The sequence below is a fragment of the Etheostoma spectabile genome, chromosome 15, assembly GCF_008692095.1.
Source record: "Etheostoma spectabile isolate EspeVRDwgs_2016 chromosome 15, UIUC_Espe_1.0, whole genome shotgun sequence".
Lineage (NCBI taxonomy): Eukaryota > Metazoa > Chordata > Actinopteri > Perciformes > Percidae > Etheostoma > Etheostoma spectabile.
In genome coordinates, this window is record NC_045747.1 from 16,426,685 (window position 1) to 16,434,399 (window position 7,715).

Below are 7,715 nucleotides of genomic sequence, written 5' to 3' on the forward strand. Positions count from 1 at the left end.
GTGTGTGTGTGTGTGTGTGTGTCTGTGTGTGTGTGTGTGTGGCAGGTCAAGCATGAGTCTTCCACTGCCTTAAGACCAGTTTAAATTCCATCATCCTTTTCAAAGACCAAATGGGATCCAGAGCTTCATCTACTTATATCAAATAAGCTGGATTTAATGACATGTTTAATGACTCCTTACATTGGCAAATTGGCTTTATTTGAAATCTCCAGCTCTGTACGAAAAAAGCCTTTTTTCTGCCAATTAGAGGCATCCTTTGGAAGAAAGACTCGCTGTTCTCAACGAGGATCATTTTTTTTCAACGATGGAGAAAGAACAGCTGTTGATGCTCGGTCCTTCACTAATGTCAGGCTCGAACAGGCTGGAAATACATTAAACTATCAAGGTGGGGAAATATTTTTAACAGTGTCAGACAGCGACTGAAGCATCGTGGGAGTTGACAGCTTATAAAAAAGAGAGTTAAATGCGTCTGCTGGATGAGATTCAAGATCTCCTCACTGTATTTCATGGATGGTATCTCCACTTTTCATTGTTTTAAATATATGTCCCCTACTTTTTTACCACTTGTTTTTTGTGCACTCAAATATGTTTGTTTTTTACCAAACGCGTACAGAATTATATCAACAAAAATGCTGCACTAAGAAGTAGCACACTTTCAGGAGTGTTGCTCTGAATTTGGCAAATTATTGTATTGAAAGTAACATATCCTTGCTCTGAGCATAGTTTGTCTTAGTGAACCAAATTATTAATATCTTGATTAACAACTACAATACGAAAAGGGTGAGACACATAACCAAAGTGATGCAGCTCAGTTTGAAGAACTCAAAAAGCTACTTCCCCTCCAGCATCGACTTGCAAAGACACATTTACATAGTAAAGGGTATTTCACACATATGTGAAATACTACATGTGAAGACACATGTATACAATAAGATACCACATATTGCAACATATTAATATGTAATAGCTAAATCAAAGATCAAACACAATTCTTCAAACCCTAAACTTTAAAGGGGTACTCCTGCAATTTGGTAGTGTTCTTCTACAAAGTTGGGGAACTAGAAAGAGGCAGGCTAAATGAAGACTGAGCTATAATATCCTGAGTGTTATGGGGCCGTTCACAAGAGGTACATCAGGATGCCACTCACTATGAATGGAAACTCCAAATAGCAGCCCGATACCTTCCCCTACAATTCAACTGATAACATTGGCTGCAGGACAGCATGAGGAACTTCAACTTTATGCAACAACGACAACCTGGAACAACCAATCCCGTTTGTTTTGATTTCCAGCTGTTAGCAGTTCAGCTGTTAGCTCCAACTCCACTACGTAAAACCACTTTAGACAAATTTGCTAAATGTCATCATAGGTCTTTCCCAGACATGTGATAGAAATTAAACAAGGTACAGGGACTTGACAACAATGCGTAGAAACTACTTTGCTATGTTTCCCAGCATAGTAACGTCCAATCACACCGACTTTCAGTCCATTTTTTGGAGAACTTTATTTATAGAATTTTGATTTACATAGCAAATAACGACAAAGATACAATGTATTACCAACCCATCCCAATCCATTCATGTTACACACAGTTCCTGTAGCTCACTTCACACTCCTCAAAATGGGAATATTATGCAGAATTATACCACATATAATCACATATATCAATCGACCAGTTGACAGTGCATGAATGTGCAAAGGAGAATTACATCATGTGAGGGATACATTTTCAACAAATTCTATAAAGGGGGCCCAGGTTTTAGCGTATCCGTCCCGTAAATTATTCCGATTATATCTCAACTTCTCTAATGGGATCACACAGAATACCTCTTTGACCCAAATACCTCTTATGCATAAAGAGGTGGTGTGTATGCGTTTTTAAACTACATTGCCGTGTCTCGTCGGACATTGTAACGCACATGTCCTTTTCCCATGCAAGTCTATCAGTCCATGTTTGTGACAGCCCACAAACACTGGATCTACACGTTGCATAATGTAATTTCATAGTGTCTTTTATTCTTTATTATCTGGTAAATATCAACACCTATCAAACTCCATGCGTAATTTGTAATACAGGTTTTTTCTCCCTTCAAAGCCAAAGAAGATATTGTGTAAAATTGTGTGCTTCTTTATTTTTAAGTATTAACCTATAAGGTTTAAGGTTTAAGTGTGAACCTATAATAACAAAAAATACATTCAGAAATTAGCAGGAAAACAAATGCAAAATGAATGGCAGCAATGGTAACACACATCCCACATTGCTTTGGGCTACAAATCATAATTCAAAGATAAATCATTAAGATCTGTGAAAAAATATTCACCTCATTTACTCCTAGGAGGCCCTTGTCTGTGTCTTTCAAACCGCAGTCATTAACTTCAACTAAAGTATTTTCTGAGACAGAAAGGACACTGGCTGTCTTTCAATGCTTTGACACGCTTGGCTCCATCTCAAACACGTTGCACCATTATTCTGTTTCTAATTCAGGAGATAAACAAGGACATGAAACAAAATGCCAAAAAGTCACAGCATGAAGAACAAACCGAGCAGCTTTCTGTCAACGCACACTCGTTTGTCATTTAATTTAACCACTTCACCTCCGTCTTGGTAGTGTATCCGTAAAAGGGCTTCACCTGTTAGATCAAATCTTCTGCTCACTGACCAGCAGCCGAAGCACAGCACAGCCCAGGCTTATCGGTTTTCCTGACACGGCCGGGACATAATGACCTCGTGCCACAAGTCAAAACCTTTTTCTGTCCTCCATCTCCTAAATGAGGCTGCCTCTGCTCATTAGGGAACCAGAGTTTAAAAAACAGAGAAAAACAACCAGTGCCGTGGCCAATACAGATGGCATTGACTTTTAAATTAAGTCTCATAAATGTAAGGTAATGTACGACGGCGTAAAACCAATGCCATCCCATTTCTGTGTTCTTTGAGGCTTTAACAGATCTGTTCTCATTTCACGCTATTAGAGAAGGTCTGGGACTGTAACACTTAACATCTCTGCAGTCCCCGGTCTAATTTCACATTGTGTGCCATAATCCAATTCCACCCTTTAATTTGATTTTTTTTTTTCTTTTAACCCCAACCAACATGGCAAGGGAAGTTTATTTGTGAAGCACTTTTAAAACACACATCATGTGTTCATCATATGACTGCTTGTGTGTGGAAGGGGTTCCTTATTGTGACAACCTTATACAGTATAATCATTCAACTCTGCGATTCCTCTCATCTTACAGTAAAATCATCTTTTTACTCATTGTTTTCAATGTTTGGTTCACTCTCAATACTCTTATGGCAAGGTTCTGGCCGCAGAAAGCAGCAGTTTTCAGGGAATGAGCTTTAAAAATGGACTACATGCTTTCCGCAGTCAGATAAGATTAGCGACCAGCTGGTGAACACAATGGAGCATTTAGCTTCGGAGCAAAGCTAAAAGGAGAGTCCATATTGGACTTAACTTAACCTGGTGATCAGAAGACAAATCCAATGCTGATGTTGCTCTACATCTTCTGGCAATTGTTTGCTAAGAATTAACAGCTTCATGTGTAAAATGTGCTCACATGTCAGTGTTGTGTTCACAGCTTTGTTTCTGCTGCTCCCAAATGGCAAAACATCAGTTAATGCAGATTAAAGTCAACATGTAAATGAGCCTGGGTTGAGCGAAATGTGTTTCTCTTGTCTAAAGTTCCTTATGACCCCGTATGTTAACAGGTCATGTGCCACTCCCAAACAAAAACACTTCTGGATTTAAATGGATCAGGCCTCACATCTTCAGACACCTGTTCCAGATGTATGGTACGGTAAGTGCCACATATCTGAGCTCCTTGCAACAGTGAGCAAACCAGCCCCAGACAACCTTGGAAGTCCAGTGGGTTTGTAACACAGAAGCAGGTCACAGATGAATATTTTGGCCCTAAAACGTTCAGTGCATTACAAGCAAGAAAACTAATCATATTTTAAAAGCAGTCCTTTGACATACAGGCAGCCTGCAGGGTGCAATGATCTGAGAAGTGTAGTATTGTTTTTCTTCTTCCTTAGTCTGAGTAAATACTCTAGCCCCAGCTGTCTGCTGCTATTATGAAAAGACCAGTGAAGACACCTTCACACTTATCTTAACCAATGATAAATAAAACTGTGGATAGAAGTTTTACTGACACAAATCCTAAAATTTGTGCTTTTTTTATGGTGACGTTTTTGGTTGCTTACTGTAAATCAAGGTTCGAATCTTTTTCAAGTTTTTTGATTTCTTTTTTTAAGTGCACATTCTATTTAGTTTTACAGCGAGGCACAGCTGATAAGTTGTATCTTTTTTTCAAAGAGTGTTTGTGTCAGAAAAACATGAGTGAATGGCAAAAAAAGAGATCAGGACAAAAATGCATGACCTGAATTGACTACTTCAGACTCCCAGACCACCATACAGACTTTGAACACTTCCTCTGATTCCCTCTGTAGAGGAACCATCCAGAGGGGAGGTGATGTTGGAGAACCTTCACTCACCTCAGACATGGGGCAGGTCACCGTGACCTCAAATCTGCACAGATAAAGTTCTGAACATCACGGGGGCTACCAGGATGCAATCAGAAGACTGACCTCCTTATCTCCAGTTGGAACAAGATACCATATCTAATTCTACATTCAAAAGAATTTAAAAAGTCAGAAAATCCAACTTTCTACAAAGTGTTGAGGGACAGTTCTACTGCAAGGAAGTCAAAAACTAGGTTGGGTTCACAGTGAGATTTCCAAGCAGTTGTCTGACATCATGTCAGCCTGTCAACGTACAGTATACTTTATGTGTATAAGTTTTAACATAACCATAATCCTCACAATCACCTTGTATTTTATTTCTATATATTTATTTATATATTTATCTAGCAGGCAGTTTGTGCTATCCATCCCGTTCATCTTGATAATTTCAGTCAATGTTACATTATCTGTTCCAAAGGGAACAGTTTTGAAGACAATCTTCTGGTTATCTATGTTTTTCATTGGTTCTTTCCAAGTTGGACTAGTGGACGTCAGACGATGTAAAGTTTTTTTCCTCTGAGATAGATAGATATGTGTAAGGTGACAGTGGTGCTCTGCTGCAGAGGCAACAGGGGGACCTAGACTGCAATAACATGTTATTAGCTTTTTTCACAGCTCCACTGGGCTGGATTTACGCTGGATATCCAGAGACCTCCAAGGGCAGCCCACTGTCACAGCGGCGTCCACCAGCACAGCACATGCCCGAGATATTCAGGTGTGTGTGGACTGAATAGCCATGCACCCACGCAAGACACACACGGGGCATGCACACACACACACACACACAAACACACACACACACACAAACACACATACACACACAGACACACAAAAACACACACACACACACACGCAGAGAGTGTCTGTAATCAGTGACAGGCTTTTCCAATTAGCCTCAGTTTGCTGTCATTCTTGGGCACTATTGTAGTACTGCATGTTTTGATCTGTAAACTGCAAACACATCTCCTGCCATCACTATGGATAGATAGATAGATAGATAGATAGATAGATAGATAGATAGATAGATAGATAGATACCATTACAGCGGCTTGGAGCAAAAGATAAAGAGCAACAATAAAACAATGCTTATCAATAGTGCACTACTTATAAAGGACAACTATAAACTCTGAAAAATAAACTCTGAATCTTGGTCATGACTTTTTACCTCCACAACTCATTAAAAGAGCTGTTTTCTTTGCAGAGTACAGTATGTAAATAGATTTACAGTGCTTTGATGAACACATGCTTACACGCTCTTTGAACCTTAATAGCATACAAAGTAAGTCAAGCTTGTGTTTTGCTCCCGTCTATACGGAGAAAGAGCATTGAGCTGAACACATTTTGCCGCTACACTAATCAAAGACCTTGAGTATGGTCCAGGACGTTAATGTCAACCAATGTCATACAGGCAAGAGAATGACGGTAATGAGGTTGGCAATACAAATCAGTGCACAAAAAAACTCTTCTGTTGGTAAAGTAATAGGGACCGACGTTGTTTGTAAGCTTCAGCTGTTTGCTTAATTGCAGATTTACAACACTAGCTCTAATTTACATATGTAAATTCTAAGCAGGCCAACAGAGCTGTTCTTGCCAATGCTTCTCTTTGCCTGCAGGAGGGAAAAAAAAGCGGGCTGTGTGGCAAGAGAAAAAAGGAGAGCGCTAAACAAACAGAGGGAAACTAAAATAAAAAAAAAACAAAGAGAGAAGGGATTGTTTAAGAAGTGATGAGCAGGAATGGTGGCAGAGTTCTGGGATGAAGTGGGGGTCTGGCAGAGGTGGATGGACGGATGCATGACGAGGAAGGCTTTGTCAACAAAAGAAACTCAATGCTCCACCTGTGCACACAAAGACGGTCTCCACTTTCCCCTACATATGGCAGCAGTCAGGACAAGTAAATAAAAGGACATGTTGCTCTTTCCTGTAGGTTAAACCAGAGAGCGCCCTAAACAGGTTATCCGACAGTTGCGGGAGTCCTTGGGGCAAATTACCTGCTAAGTTCAAGGACTCTCAGACTCACACTGATGTGCTCAGATGTGCACAGATGTTGCGGTGCCTGAGACTGTGATCTGTTAGCATTAATGGCGCTGTGTGTTACTAATTCATATAGACAGCTGGGGACAGTAGGAGCAGGTCCCCGGCGCTTTACCTGCTTCCAGACAGCATGCTGGCGGCTAATATCGCAGGGGCATGCGTGTGCATAATGTTTCTGTGTGCATCAAGAGGAAAGCAGGGCTAGGCAGTAGTACAACTGAGAAAGAAGGCACTTTCTCACAGGCCATAAATGAGAGAGCGCAGAATTTTGCAGCCAGACACACTTTGATCCCCACTGTTCCAGTGAGGCCTCGGTAAACAGGGAGGGTAAGCCGACGTGGGAACATGCAGAAGGAAAAGAGTTCAAAGTTTAAACTCACCCATCTGAGAGAGAAAAAAAAGCTTTGTTTAAAGGAAAAATTTGGCAACATCTCACAAAAATAAATACTGATCTCTTCACGTCCCATCCCTGATTAGGAGTAGCAATCGCTATGCCTGATTATATCAATCAACGATAGAGATGATATGACATAAAAGTGATTCAACCTATTCCCAGTTCATGAATATACATTAGGTCTACCAATCATCGACTGACTGGTTTGGGGAAAACTCTAATGTGCAGGAGTTTATGGATTTTACATTTACTGTCCAGCTTGACTGAAATATAATTTGAGAAGAAATTGGTACAGTACTGACTGTAAGTGATAACCCCCTAAAGAAGAAAACGGCAAGGTGCATTTAAATAAAGTCGGTTAAAGCTAGCCAACATGATGAGCTGAAATCCTATTAAGCCCAAAGATAGCAACCATCGGCTGTCTCTCTCAGAGTCTTTTCTGAAATAACCATGATGTTACTTGAAGCAGCACCAAGATGTTGCAGATTTGAGAAATGAAAGTGAGCTACTGATATACAATTAATGTGACTTGGCAGCAGAGCAGACTGATTTCTCTGGTCAATCTTTCTCACTCTTTCCCTCTTTCACACATGCATGCACATGCACACAGACACAAAGGCAGGAGAAATATCAATAACATTCCTTGCCAGGTATTCTCACTTTGCTCTCCTCCTGTTGACAGACTCCTCTTCTCTCCCTCTGCTGATCTTCAGGCTGTCCTAATTCATAGATTCTCCTGAGGAACCATCAAAGTGCCTACTGTGTTAT